Source organism: Magallana gigas, chromosome 3, assembly GCF_963853765.1.
Source record: "Magallana gigas chromosome 3, xbMagGiga1.1, whole genome shotgun sequence".
Taxonomy (NCBI): domain Eukaryota; kingdom Metazoa; phylum Mollusca; class Bivalvia; order Ostreida; family Ostreidae; genus Magallana; species Magallana gigas.
Window position 1 is genome coordinate 58,839,754 of NC_088855.1, and position 15,905 is coordinate 58,855,658.

The 15,905-nt window shown below is 32.1% G+C and overlaps 2 long non-coding RNA genes across 2 annotated transcripts; one reads left to right on the forward strand and one right to left on the reverse strand.

Moving 5' to 3' along the window:
- The first annotated feature begins 4,524 nt into the window (after nucleotides 1–4,524).
- On the forward strand, nucleotides 4,525–6,679 carry LOC136274174 (uncharacterized). Its single transcript, XR_010712490.1, has 3 exons — nucleotides 4,525–5,275; nucleotides 5,587–5,698; nucleotides 6,050–6,679. It is a non-coding gene; the product is annotated as an uncharacterized lncRNA (long non-coding RNA).
- A 1,875-nt stretch (nucleotides 6,680–8,554) lies between these two features.
- LOC136274173 (uncharacterized) lies at nucleotides 8,555–10,042 on the reverse strand. The gene is made up of 3 exons (XR_010712489.1): nucleotides 9,860–10,042; nucleotides 9,179–9,260; nucleotides 8,555–9,048 (listed from the first exon to the last, which is right to left on the reverse strand). It is a non-coding gene; the product is annotated as an uncharacterized lncRNA (long non-coding RNA).
- Nucleotides 10,043–15,905: the final 5,863 nt, after the last annotated feature.

Here is a 15,905-nt window from a genome sequence, read left to right on the forward strand (position 1 = left end):
ACACTCAGGAGCCTCTCTCTCTCTCTCTCTCTCTCTCTCTCTCTCTCTCTCTCTCTCTCTCTCTCTCTCTCTCTCTCTCTCTCTCTCTCTCAACGACTTTTTTAATTAAGTGAAACGTTTTTTTTTAATCAAATACATGATCTTTTTTCTTTGATAACATGATTTGAATTTTGCATTCCAGATCAAACTGAATTAAATGAGAATATAACAATCAGGGGTATGTCTCTCTCTCTCTCTCTCTCTGAAATATTGATAATGATCTTGTAAATTGGAAATTACACTAATGGCCTCCCCCTCCCCGGATTAGAAATTTCTTTCATGATTTTGGGAGTTTATTTGGTAAGTAAGGTTCTTTTTTTGAGTTATAGGTATACCCCCCCCCCACCCCACGGATTACGATTTTCAGGATTCTGGGAATTAGGGGTTTTTTTTGGTTGTCAAGATTAGATGTCTGATGATGAGTCTAGCCCCCCCCCCCCTACCCCCCCCCCCCCCCACTGTGTTTTTTTAAGTTTGTAATTTCGAAACATTTATAATTACATAGAACGGAAAAGTTTGATAATAATTCAACATAGAAAAATGGGGCGGAGGTTCGATCAAGTAAATCAATTACTGCTCTAAGTAAGTAATAGAAATTGCTAATTTCGATGATGATATGTTGTTGTTTTGTTTTTGTTGTTTTTGGTTTGGTTTGAGAGTTCTTATAACGTAAAGTGGGTTGTTCTTTTCGTGGTTTAACTTTGGCTACATGTAATCTATTGTAGAAGCTCTTAAAAAAATGTTCATCACTAAATTTCAAAATTTGTATCCTTTCATATACCCTTAGGTACTGTATTACAATGTTATCAACTGTGTCCGCTAATAGTCGTGATATATAGATAAACATTTAATATTTATTCAAGCTGCCAAATGTATCAAAAATTTCTTTTACCGTGATTCGATTAATATGGTTCACAGAATTTGATGACGCCACCAACCAGTTAATGCGACCATCTCGAGGAAGTGTTGAATCTTAGTATTTCTAAACTATTGTTTTACTGAACACTGAATCAAACCAGATTACATTATATTTTGCTAATTATTCTCAGAACTAATTACTTAGCGACAAAGATTTGATAGTATCGTCCAATGGTTTTTCAACTGCATTTGTGTATAGTAAGATTCAATATGCGATTCACTATTTATCTTCGTTATATGTTTAACATCTCACATATTAAAGCTATAATACAGAATAAACGTACAAAGTTGAATTGACATACGCAAACATGAACAATCAAACTGGAGTGTCAATATATCATCTTTGGAATTTATAATCAAATATTTAATCAAAATACTTACTTCAAAACAATGATATTAAGGCATTTTTGTTCATAATAAAGAACATATAATATCACAGTATGCAGACGACACTTTGTTAGCCCTTGATGGTTCACCAAAATCCTTGTTCGAAGCATTAGAAACTATAGATTTTTACTCCAGCTTTTCAGGACTTAAAATTAATACATCTAAGACAAAAATTGTGTGGATTGGTTCAAAAAAATTCTCTGATCAAATGTTTCATCATACCAGATGGAAATTAGACTGGGGATCTACATCTTTTAATTTATTAGGTTTCCAATTTTCCGTTGAACTTTCTGAAATTGTTGATATTAATTTTGGTAATCAGATTCCAAAAATCATTGCACTTATGGAACAATGGAAAAGAAGAATTCTTACTCCAATTGGTCGTGTCACTGTCATTAAGAGTTTGTTAATTCCAAAACTAAATCATTTATTTATATCGCTTCCTACTCCCAAAAAGGAGATTGTAGCATTTATATGCAAAGCCTTTTTTGAGTTTCTATGGAAATCCAAAACAGACAAAGTTAAAAGGTCTCTTATAACACAAGACTACTTGTCAGGTGGTATGAAAATGGTAGATGTTAGAAGTTTTATTACATCACTTAAATGTACATGGATTAAAAGGTTAACTTGCTCACATAAACCATGGATGGATATTTTCTATGCTCTCAATGGAGATGATATTTTACAGAAATTGTATGATTTTGGAGATAGTTTTGTGTTTGATTGTTTGTTAAAAGAAAATAACGCCTTTTGGAAAGATGTTTTGATTGCTTGGTCATGTTATATGAAATCTTTTACTTACTCTCCGCACTTTAAAAACAAATTTCATTATATTCCAGTGTGGTATAACTCTAATATAAAAGTTAACAACAAACCAGTTTTTTTTAAATCCTGGTATGAAAAGGGAATAAAGGTTGTGCAAGATTTTTTTGATGATGATTGTAATCTTTTAGACTTTGGAGTTCTTAAAAACACATACAATCTATCTGATAGTTGTGTGATGCAATACAATAGCATTGTTACAGCTATTTCAAAATATTTGAAATCATTGTTAATAGATAGGTCTTCTTTCAAAAGACTTCCTAATCCATATGTACCTTTATTTTTTGAACCTCTCATATCTTCTGAAAAATGCTCAAAAATCTTTTATAATTTCTTGAATAAAAATGAGGCTATTCCAACCTCAATCAGCAAGTGGGAGGCAGAGCTTAGGCCATATGGAGTAGACACAATATCAGTGCAAGATGTTTTTAAAATTTGTTATAAAACCACTAGTGATTCTTCTGCCCAGTGGTTACAATTTCGAATCTTACATAGAATTGTTCCTGTTGGAAAATACCTTAAGAAAATTAACATTAAAACTTCTGATTGTTGTGGTTTTTGTATGGAAAATGTTGAAACAATAATACATGTTTTCATTGCTTGTGATAAAGTACAAACACTCTGGAGTGATTTAAGTCTTCATATATACAGAAAAACCTCTGAAAGAGTTGGTTTCAATGTTTCGAATGTTATTCTCGGTGATCTACCATTGTCAAACAATAACAGGGTTATAAACTTCATAATTCTATATGTTAAACAATATATTTTTATATCCTTAATGCAAAACAAAATGCCAAATTTTCTTGGATTACTCAGTCATTTAAGAATAAAATACCATGTAGAAAGATATGCTGCTATCCAAAATCAAAAGCTGCGCAATTTTGAAAAATTGTGGCTTACATGGAAAAACATTTTAGATTAGTTTATGATATTATGATTATTACTATTCGTATTATTATTTGTTATTTATTTTTTGGTTTTTTATTTTTTTTGGTTTTTTCTCTTTTTTTGGAAGCAAAGTAACCATTTACCACTAATATTGAAAAATGTATGTAATTATACTTGTGTGTGAGTGAGTATGCATGTGTATAAAATTTATAAAAACTGAATTTAATAATGTCAACATTAGTACTAGTATGTATGGAACAAAAACAATAAATTATAAAAAAAAAAAATACTTACTTCTGTCTACTTAGAAACTCTAATCATACACTATAATTCAATTTTAAAAGGAAGATGTTTTAAAGATATATAAGTCAAAAGTCAACACATTGAAATTTGCGAGTTGTGATTGACACTTCTCTAAAGTGTAATTGTAATCAAGAGTTATGATGTGCAAAGTTTGAATATTCATATTATTCAACAGGATGTTATTGCAAAATCGTTAATGGTTCCTCATAGTTCGCGTAGTATTTCAAGTCTTCAGAAGAATATGAAATAGTCAACTTAACTCATTAAGCATAGATAATCGCATTAAAAAAGTACTTCGTAGACTTCATGCTTAATTTCGATCTCAGGAAAGTAAAACGGGATTATTAAACTTCGATTTTAGATTTTAGACTATCAAATACAAAAAAGTTTAAAAGTCAATTTTAATACTATAAAATGATACAAGAAAAACGTACATTTTATTTCTTCAGAAATGAATTCAGAATACATGAAACTGTTTTTGATTTCCGTCCTTTTAGGAAGTAACTATGCTAACGATGGGATCTGTAGCAATAACACGTATGTACTGATATACTGATGTTTCCTTTTAAGCCCACTACCTGGAAGTCCTACTATTACCAGATGGGCCACCATTTTATATATTAATTTCTATTACTCTATGTAAACAAAGTTATATTTATCATTATAAATTACAGTAATCATTGATTCACTTTGAAATTTCAGAGTTATTCCAAAATGTTGCACGAGCTATATGTACGATGACACATTGCAGCAATGTGTAGGTCAGTATGGGGAACTCTTGTTTTGGTAAAATAACATATTTGAATGTAAAGCTTAGCTGAGAATTATTTGTAACGAAGCATTACATTTGATACATCTATGAACTGTAACCATAACTTTGATGTGTTTATTGTTAACTACCGTGATGTAGCTTGTGTTGGAAGGTACGGTGTCAACTGCAGCCAAAGTTGTCCTCTCGGATATTATGGACGACGGTGTAATGAAACTTGTAATTGTAATTCCACCGTTTGCGACGAAGTGACAGGATGTTTAAAAGATACATCAGGCAAGCAATGTTTTATTTTTTTCTCCTTTTCTCGAGGGCAATTGCATGTTTTTTTGTCGCGTTTAGAATATTTATCAGACGAGTGTGCACATGGAGTAAAGAAATCTTGTGAATAGAATGTCTTCACCAACCAACACATAAAACATAAATATACTACGTGATTTCAAGCAGTGTATTCTAATATTGTTTGAATAATTGAAAACCCTAGGCCTGGAAATAAGTGGTGATCCTCAATTCTAATAGGATTGCTTTCTCTGTGAGGCTTGTTGAATATATCAATACCTGATACATGTATATGATATATATGGTAAATATCATTAACAAGCTCTAAGACTAGGACACAATCGTGTTTCGGATAGTGTTATGTAATTCACTAGTTTTCTAGTTTGTTACATATTTCATAAAATTAATATGCTATGAAATTATTCAAGAGTAAAAGTGTAGCAGTAGCTAATTACTACGCCAATTCATGGTCTCTAGGTCAGATCACAACGATTGATTAATTTTATGTCGAAAGAAAAAAAACCCAGAAAATAAAAATGTCAAATTTTAGCATAACTGTTTCATTATTTACGCTGATAATTTGAAATGCATTATGTTCCTTTGAATATTAAATGTTTCTCTTCTGCACAAGATAGGGTCAGTATGGCATTTCTTACATTTAAACTTTAAAACATATGACTGTGCTTTTTTTTACGCAGATACTGTATTTACAAATCGGATTTTTAAAGAATATTTCTCTGTTTTCATTTTTTCCTGTTTGTAAAACACTGTTTTATTTAATCAAATACATGATCTTTTTTTCTTTGATAACATGATTTGAAATTTGCATTCCAGATCAAACTGAATCATATGAGAATATAACATTCAGGGGTATGCCTCTCTCTCTCTCTCTCTCTCTCTCTCTCTCTCTCTCTCTCTCTCTCTCTCTCTCTCTCTCTCTCTCTCTCTCTCTCTCAATGACTTTTTAATACAGTTAAACGTAATGCATAAACTTAACATTTTTATCATTCAGTATTGAAAAGAATGATCAACATCAACTTTTTGGGACTGTTGGGAAAAGATAATCTTTCGGGTTTCTTTTACATTGCAAACCAGTTCCAATGATTAATTTATACTTTCTAGATCCGGTACCTGTAAATAGTCAAAGTTGTTAAAACAATATTTTTTTTATTTTGGTATAGAATTGGATTTGTGCAAACCAATAGATTCAGGATTGATTATGCGTCATACTTTGACCGTATCGGTATTCTTCCTTTCCTTACTGATTGGCATAACTGTAACCATCGCCTACAGGTTAGCTTTGTATTCACCACAAAACAGACGTAATCAATTGCCAAGTCGTCTATCTTTATACATCTTTGCAATTTAAGAAGGGGTAAAGTATATGCAGTTTTACTTATAGATACACGGTTTATAATACAATTACTTTATACTGACAGAATCTATTATTGTCATTTATTCAATATAGACTGAAAAGAAAAAACGAGACCAGAATCCCCGTTGTCAGCACAAAAGACAGATTATTTCTCGGTACAGTCTCTCTCTCTCTCTCTCTCTCTCTTTCTCTCTCTCTCTCTCTGAGACTGACAGTGTACAACAGATTTTAAGCATTACAATTTCAGAGATCAATTTTATGTGTTGTAGATCGCAATACTTGCGCCTCCTCATCGATCTATATCGATGTGATACACCCCAGAACTACACCAGTTCGGGTCGTGGAAAAAATCGACCAAACAGATTACTCGGAAATAAACTGAGGCTACATGCAAGGGACCATGGGGAGCCTCAAATTGTTTCCACAAACTGCCAAAGACTGAAAGAGTCTGAACAGGATGTCTGTTATAAACCGGATGACACACCTAAAGTTTCTATTAGATTTAACAAAGAATATGTTTACCACAAAAAAATTCTAGTTGTGCTTCGCAATAGCTGTCACTGTAACATTATAGATATTGATGTTGAGGTGGCTGACCTTTGTTTTCATTGCGCATGGTTTTGCGTAATCTAGTATAATACATGGTACTTATACCTTTTAAAAAAATGTTTCGCTACCATTTATGAAATTGAACACAATAATCAAAATATAGCTAAAAATATTAAGATTTTTTAGCAAAAATTTTATTTTTCAAACAATATTCCGTTGTTTGGTAGGTGACAGTGACATTGTGCTTTCATGACGTTATGGTAATATGAAGATTAGTAAATGTACAATATTAGAAAAAATAATAAAAGTAAAAAGGTTACCTATTGCAAATATCAGAGTTATTGTTCTGTATTTTTTAATAAATCAACCATACCAATTTATATTTGTAATACTCCAAGTGTTTCATTGCAAAATATGGTGCACTTTGATATGTTGAGAAACCATTATACAAAAGAACGTTATAAATCATATGGTAGAATTTGATATTTTTTTTACATATAAGATAAAAAATGATATTACTAATGAAATATAACAATTTGAGAAAATCTCTATCAAAGCATTTTTAAAATCTGCTTCGAAGTGTGAAAATTGACAAATCCTCTGAATCATTATTGAAAATGTATCTGTATTTTGATATGGCCCCCAACAAAACCTAGACGGTAAATTTTCTTGAAACTTTGCAAATATACTCGAGCTTGTGTGTAATATTTAATCAAGGTTTAAAATAAAAAGTTTTTCTCTAATTGTTGTTGGTGCGCTTTCTTGAATAACTGTTTACAAAGTTTTTATCTTTAAACTGAAACTTTTTTATTTGAATTAAATGTGTCCTTCCGATTATTAGCGTTTTGTTTCCATCCTGAATTAAAGGGAATGTCTATTATTTCAAGTTGAAGGTTACTTGATAAATATTGTAGAATTATAATGCAATAATTTTGATGGCACATTCAAACAAACACATATATTGATAAATTACCGAGACTTATTCAGAATGGACAAATAGTAAATGTATATCCTTTCTTGATATCAATGGTTATAGAACATTCAATGATAAGGAAGGCTGGATGGTCAACAAACTACTCATTAGATCTACTCATTACTCATTAGACCCCTTGCGCTAACATCCGTGCCAACGAGAGATATTAATATAAGTTGTAGAACTTGCTTATCAATCGTTGTAAAATAAAAAAAGGTCAGTTTTTATTAGATCTACTTAAATTTTTTTAGATAGTATTTCTTTTGTCATTAACGTTTATTTAGTTTTAAAGAATTGAAAATTTTAACTTTACAATTAAAAAAATTCCTATTATCTATATTAAGAGACCTTTCTCTACTGGAGGTTGATAAAGTCTAAAAATGGCCATGGCCATCTAGCCTTCTTAAAGGGGCATGGTCACGATTTTGGTCTAATTCTATTTTTCTGTTTTTATTATTTACAATGCTTTAAAAATGCATTTCTAATGATCAAATAAAGTTTAAGAGTCGTTCGTAGAGTTACAAACAAGATACAGGGCTCACAATTCTTTGTCATGTAAACAAGGCTCGTGCCCTGTTTTTGTTTACATAGGTTCAATTTACCAGTAAAAAAAATCTGTTTTCAGCTTATTTGACTACCTTTTTATCTATTTTAGGCATAGATAAACAATTCCTAAAGTTTAACACATTCGGTTTAGGTTTAAACCTGATTTTTTTTACTTCAACGTTCAAAATGTAAACAAACGTTGTTTACATAGCGAAGAATTTCAAGCTCTGTAACTCGTTTATAACTCAACTAATGACACTCAAATTCCGGTTGCCTATTAAAAATGCCTCTCTGAAGCATTGTTAATATTAAAATCGGAAAATTAATTTTTGACCAAAATCGTGACCATGCCCCTTTAAATCTGGTAGTTAGTCTACACTGTACCAGTGTGCGTCCTGAATCTCATGCATCTAATTAGGCAATCCCCTTCAACCTCAACGTCATAGTGTAATTTATAGCAGTGAATTCCTTCCAGGATCAACATTCTTTGAATGGAAAATAAATCGTGCAAAGAAACCTTTTAGCTGAGGCGTGTATGGCAAAACAGACTGCTGAGATTGGTCACTCTGTGAGGTATATATTCATGTATAATTCAGAATGTAAAACTGATATCATGGAAACTTCGTTTGTTATCTACATATGTACGTATTCTACTACTCTGCATCTAACGGTCTAACAATGTCGCTACTACTACACATATGTTTTGGTATATGTATTCTGCGTGGGGTACGGACAGGGGTCTTGGAGCCGTACTCTGGTAGGTACCCAGTGGTTGTAGGTGGCTGTAGAAGGGGTCACGTGTCTCCGTCACAACAGCCTGCTGATTCTCGTGGTTCAGCTGATTGTAAATGTCCTTTTCGTTGTCTTTATTTACCGGTCTATAAGTGTAATTAAATGAACATCGGTTTGAATTGGCATCATATTCGTTCTCTTTGCTGGGTTTGTCTGATGCATTGGCAATATAACGCAGATTTTGGTAATAATCTTTATCAGGAGGGAAGCCATCTTGTCCTACAGCAAAAGAATTTTCATAGAGATTTTCCTGTAGAATAAGGCCGTCGTCCCTATGACCGCTAGGTTTGTCTGAGTTCATACCGAGACTCTTGTCGATAGCGTAGTCGTACTCACTTAAAATAGGGGCGCCACTGGTTGCTGGGGAAGAACTTACGGGCCATTTCCGACATAAGAGTAGACATTTTCCTATAAGAAATGACAGCATAATATATATTCCTCCAATGTTACTGGAATTAAATGGATCATTATACAAACATTTTGTGTTGACAAAATAAAGGAATATATATTTAGACCAGTAACACAATTTAATACACACAATTTCTGTATTGAATCCCTCGGCGGTGTGACGACCGCGCTCCAATGTATGCGGTATGTTGTCTCTACTTTCATCATTTAATCTATAAAAATACGGTTATTATCAGATAATTTGAAGACATTTATTTTGAATATTAAAACGTCGTAAGAAAAAAAAATTAAAACTATTTTAGATTCATTCTATTTAGATTAAATACGATCTGTGGCAATAACATGCGAGGAAGTTTCCAGTAGAACCAAAGTCGCTGCTTTTTCAATCAGTACATCAGACATTGATTACACAGTTGGACTGTAAGTCAAAGCGAAGTTGAATTTTATTTTATCTTTTAACAAAATAAATCTTAAGGCTTACGGTTTCTGTTTTTAAATACTTTCTAACCACAAGTTATTAATAACTTGTTTATTAGCCAACTGAAACAAAATGACGAGTTATAATTGATTTTTACAGTGTAGCCTTGAACACAATTAAACACAGAGATCAGACGCTTCAAAAAGGACAATTTGAGGTCAAATATAACAGTTTTCCTTCTAGAATGTTAGAAGGATGCGTTACCATAATTTTTCAAAAGACGATTTGAAATTTTTGTAATTTGACATGCGTATAACTTACATCATAACATTTCTTTAATACTAGTATTACACATTATAAAGACCTTATATCAAATTTAGAATTATAAATTACCTTTGACGTCTTTTTCGATCACACGTGATACATATTGTCAAAGCGGCCACAGCCAGTAGAGCCCCGCCCACCAGCGAGGCACCGACGAAAGCGACCCCCGGGGATTTATTCACGTCATCACCCATGACGTAATACTCAGAGGACACAGTGATATGGGCCACAGACCAGTATGTCAAATACATGTAGTTCTGGTTCAGACAACGAAACGATAAATATTATTGATCATAGAAGAAATAAATATCATAGATGTTTGTGTGTCCCATCCCTGTCAACACTATTAAGATCGGATGTTAAAGCTAAATTTGTCAATATGGTTGTTTGTCCTAGTTTAAAGTTCTTACAAACCTTTGTACGTTTCCTACTAATTGAAATGCTCTTACTGGAACAAACGGTTTCTGTTCAGCAGTGACGTCGACAACAGAAATAAATTAATCTAAATTTAGTATTTCAAGTTTCTTTTTCAAGTTTTAATGTCTAGAATGATAAATGGTTACTATGTGTATTTTTATTGCTAAATCATTTAAATGTCAAATATTGAGTTATTAGTTATAATTCTTATTACCGTGTTAACAATCATTAGGTCATTAATCCCAAGTATGACTGTAATTTACAATTTTGAGGCTAAAGTGTTGTTTATTCTTCCACATTGTTGATAGATACGTATTTTGAATATTAAGTCGTTTCCAATATATAGTACATGTATAAGAAAATAACTGTATAATTTATGCATTTATCATTTTTTATTAGCTTTCTTTTCATAACTTCTGTTTCAAATTAAAACGCGCAGATATCTTAAAAAATAAAAGGTTAGAATATCCAAAGATCTTTTAAAATAATCCACGAGACAAAACCAAATGTGATGACCAGCTTTTAACATATCTTTCGACAAACGTTACCTACTCACAAATCTGAACAAAATTGACAAAATTTCAACATCAATAAAAAACTTCAGTTGTTGAAAACAGCTGACACTTCATTCCATTTTAAGCTATTAGCGTTCAAAGTTCAAAAGAACATGATACAAACGAACCAGCTTAAACGTTTCTTCCTTCTTTCTAAAATGAATCCAAAATATGCGGTACTGCATTTGATTGCAGTGTATTCTGGAATTAGTTTTTGTTTCGCTGAAATACAGGATGATGGCGTTTGTGACAACAACGGGTACGTTCACTTCATTTTGTTTCATATAATTATGTTACAAAAGGTAACACCATGAATGTCATCATAACGAGCATGAATCATCATTTCTTTCAGAACCATTCCAACATGCTGCACGGACTATACATACGATGATGATATGAAGCAATGTAAAAGCAAGTGTCGTTGCGTGTATTCATTTCACCTTTTATTTCAGAAAATCGTTTGTGTCTGAGTTAAAAGCAAATCTCACTTCAAGGTTTACTGAAGGTTTTGTTCATTTTTAAAGTCTGTGTCGGACGATTCGGTACCGATTGCAACCAAACCTGTCCTACTGGACACTATGGGAGGAAATGTATCAAAAAATGTGCTTGCGATATCAACCTGTGTGACGTAGTTTTAGGATGTCCAACAACTGCAACAGGTGCACAACCACTTACTTATCAATTTAACGTCAATGTGAATGCATTGATAATCTTTGTATATAAAATTTGATATCATATTTTATTTATCTCAGAAGTGTGGTGTATATTACCCCTGTGATAAAACCTAAAAGTTGTTTTATCAAACGGGTAATGCTTAATCGAATACTTCCGGTTCGACCTATTTATGACATAGACCCTGGCTATGACGCTTAGTGCCCAATTTTGAAATATTTTCCACATAACTATATCTACTACAAAAAATGGATTAAAGATGGATTTTGTCAAAGATTCAAATACTTGTAACAAACATGAAGCAAAACACAAAACTGTGTTGTTTATAAAATTGAAAATCACGTTAGCTATCAATGATTTCACTCCTGACGACTTGATGAAAACAGGACACTTTGGTTGTGTTTTTATACAAGAACTTACCGGAATAATGTCTCCAAACACTTTTATTTCACAACCACTGTTCAGTAAACATCCTTAGTCTATATTTTCAACTTAAAATCATAAGGTTAGTGCTTGTTTTATAAAGCATCAACAACTGTTCCTCATTCGAGTAAATTTAAACCAACGAGCCTTCGCAACTTGTTGTACGTCAAAAAACTTGATTATTCAAGTCTTCTGATCAGTATTTCCATTTAATTAAAAAAGAGTAAGCTCGAAGAAAAAATATTCAGATATAAAAAATTATTTCAAGGTTATTTCAGTTTGATTTATCTCCGAAATGACGTACTTAATTGTATTGCGCAAGGTCACAATAACTGCATAACACAACATTGCATCATTGTTTAAATCTTTGAAAAAAAAAATCAATTCGGGTCATATAAGGGGCTGACTCAAAAGCTTCATAATATAAATCAAAATGTATGAGATAAATAGAAAATGCATAATTGTGTGATTTTATATTTGCTTTATCCAACTCGTTTAAATGGTTATATTCGCTTGGCAAGCCTCGCAAATATATACACCATTTCAACTCGTTGGATAAAGCAAATATAAAATCATACAATACAGATATCCTCTATATGTCGAGCTTCAGGTTTTAAGCTCAAAATCTTTTCAATGAATATTTTACTATTTTTTGTATACCAATGTATTCTCTAATCTACTTTGTGCTACTCCCGTCCATCTACAAATTCTTAAAAATAAACTATCGCATTTATTACGTACTGTTAATAATCTTTACTTTGTTATTAAAAGGGAAATACAAAAAAAAGAACAATAAAAAAAACACCCCAAAAACAAACAAACAAACCCACGAGCGAACTAAATAATGTGACGATGAAGATATATTTTTCAGGGAAAGAGTTAGAAAGAGGAAATTTGGGATTGTTTGTACATCTTACATTGTCTTTATCAGCATTCATCATTGTTGTTTTGGTTGGGGTACTTTTAAGAATTGCCTACAGGTACGATTGATTCTGATCGCCATGCATACACAATAATTTTCTGTGGTTTTGTAAGTTCATCTTTAAAGAAAACGTAATCAGTACATCTGTATTTCGGTTGACAATAATTGTACAGGTCGTTTAACATAACTAAATATTTTGGATATAATATTTTAGATTGAATAGAGGAGCGAGGACAAGATACGATGCCATACAAAATAGAAGCGATAGAACAAATGGTATAACACGTTTTTGGTCCATCTCTTGCTTGTTTGTCTGTATGTACGTCTGTCCATCTGTATGTTTATTTGGCTGTTTGATTGAAATGCACGATATAACATCGATACTTTGGATTTATTTTCAGTTGGAAACATGACGACAGCAGCATACACTAGTGTACTGTGTCCAAACAGGTCACCTGTACAAGGTGTACAACAAAACGATCAAATGTTAGGAGATATTGTAATACCGGAAGAACAAAATGAAAAAGAATTACATTAAATAGACCAAAGAGAGAACAGCTGGTGTGTTTAAAGCAAAGTACTTGGTAATATTGAAAGTGGCCTTCGTACCATTATACCCAGTATATTCAACAAGTACATATATCTGTTACAGAAAGAAAGGAGAAGCACGATCTATGCCACCATACTGAACGTATAACAGAAGTTTGGTATTATGTTCATAAATATCTTCATTTTAGTTTGATTTAAGACAAAACGCAAGTCAGATATTTTTCATAATATATCTTGTAAATGTAATGTGTAAATGAGTTCACTCGCTTCTTTGCTTGTCAATGTAAAATTAAAAGGCATACAATTTTTCTAATTACTGATTAGATTTATATTCAAACAGATATAGCCCATGTCATTTGGAGTAAAATTGATCATAAAATTATTCTTAAAGGTTTCAATGTTTCACTAATATTTGAACATGAATTTTTAAGAGAATGTTCTATTAAAAACAATATAAGTTATTCGTAGTTCTGAATATGGTTTTTAGTGTAAATTGGTTTATTAGGGTCTTCCGTCTTCAGCGGAAGACCCTTCTATTATTCTTCGGTTTCTTTTTCACTTTTCTTATTATTAAGGTCTTCCGTTTCCAACGGAAGACCTTATTGTTATTGCTTTGTTTCTTTTTCCCTATTCTTATTATTATTATTATTTTTTTTCTTCCTATTTTTGTGCACGCGATTTCTCAGAAACGGCTCGGCCGATCTCAATGAAAGTTTCAGATATGATAGATATTGGTCTGAACCTGATTAAATTTTTTTTGTGTTGATGACGTCACATCCGTTTTTGAGATATTGAGATTTTTCTAATTTTTATATGGGTATTTTGTCTTCTGTCGTTCTCCTAAAGTATAAGAGATATTAAGCTCAAATTTCTACGGTTGGTAAAGGAAAGATTGAAGTTTTGCATGGTTGTTGTTTTGTAAGTTTAGCACTTCTGGCGCCAAAGCTCGCTAGGGCTCGAAAATTGACATTAAAAAAGCGTCGTAAATTTTTGTGCTTTTCTCTCTTTATCTTTTTTCTGGAAAATATTTTATTAAGACATGTAATGTAAAAAAGGCTTATATTTACAAGACCTTTTGGCTGATATCAGGAAAAAGGGGCTGGCCCCTAAAATTAGGGACCTAGAAGGCTCTAAAGTCTTTTACCCATAGCTCTTCGTCGAGGGATATTTTGTAATAGATTATAGAAGCAAATATGTTTATCTCACAGTTATGTATTCAAGCAATATAATGATTTTATCATGTGTTACGTAATTAAGGGTTTTTAGGGGCCAAAAGTCCAAAATTTCGATCACCAATATCTCACAAAGGAAAAATATTTTGTAATGCAGTACAGAAGAAAAGTTGTTCAAAATGATATTCTCAACAAAATGCAACCGTCAAAATTTCGTTAAACGGCCCCTAAAAGGAGAAAAGGGACCGGCCCCTAAAACCTTCTTTCTCATATATCTCCAAAACGGTAACGAATTTCTAAACACTTGTTGAACAAGATTTGTGTAGAATTAAATGACCTTTTATTTGAAATCAAGAAAAAGGGGCTGGCCCCTCAAATTAGGGGACCAAAGGACTCTAAAATCTTTAATCTGTAGCCCTTTACTGAGAGATATTTTATGAAATATTATAGAAGCAAATGTGTTTATCTTATAGTTCTGTATTCAAGCAATGTAATGATTTTATCATGTGTTACGTAATTAAGGGTTTTTAGGGGCCAAAAGTTAAAAAATTTGATCACCCATATCTCAGAAAGGAAAAATATTTTGTAATGCAGTATGAAAGAAAAGTTGTTCAAAATGATGTTCTCAACAAATTGCAACCGTCAAAATTTCGTTGAACGGCCCCTAAAAGAAGATAAGGGACCGGCCCCTAAAACCTTCTTTCTCATATATCTCCAAAACGGTAACGAATTTCTAAACACTTGTTGAACAAAATTTGTGTAGAATTAAATGACCTTTTATTTGAAATCAAGAAAAAGGGGCTGGCCCCTCAAATTAGGGGACCAAAGGACTCTAAAATCTTTAATCTGTAGCCCTTTACTGAGAGATATTTTGTGAAATATTATAGAAGCAAATGTGTTTATCTTATAATTCTGTATTCAAGCAATGTTATGATTTTATCATGTGTTACATAATTAAGGGTTTTTAGGGGCCAAAAGTCAAAAAATTTGGTCACCCTTATCTCAAAAAGAAAAAATATTTTGTAATGCAGTATAAAAGAAAAGATGCTCAAAATAATGTCCCTAATAACATGCAACCTTACAATTTTTTTTCAGCGGCCCCAATAAGGAGATAAGGTCCGGCCCCTAAAATATTCTTTCTGAGATATCCTAAGAACGGTGACGAATTTCTAAACACTTGTTGGACAAAACTCTTACACCTGAAACAAAATAGTATCAGGCACCTAAAATGAAGATCCCCTTTTCCTGTTTTAAATCATGTATAGCTGTTAAATAGCAAAATCAAGATCGATCATAAATCTCAATTTCTAAAATCAGACGGAAGACCTCCTCGTTGCTCGCAACGAGATCGTGTCTAGTTATTATTATTATTATTATTATTATTATTCTTTTTTTGTCTTACAAAT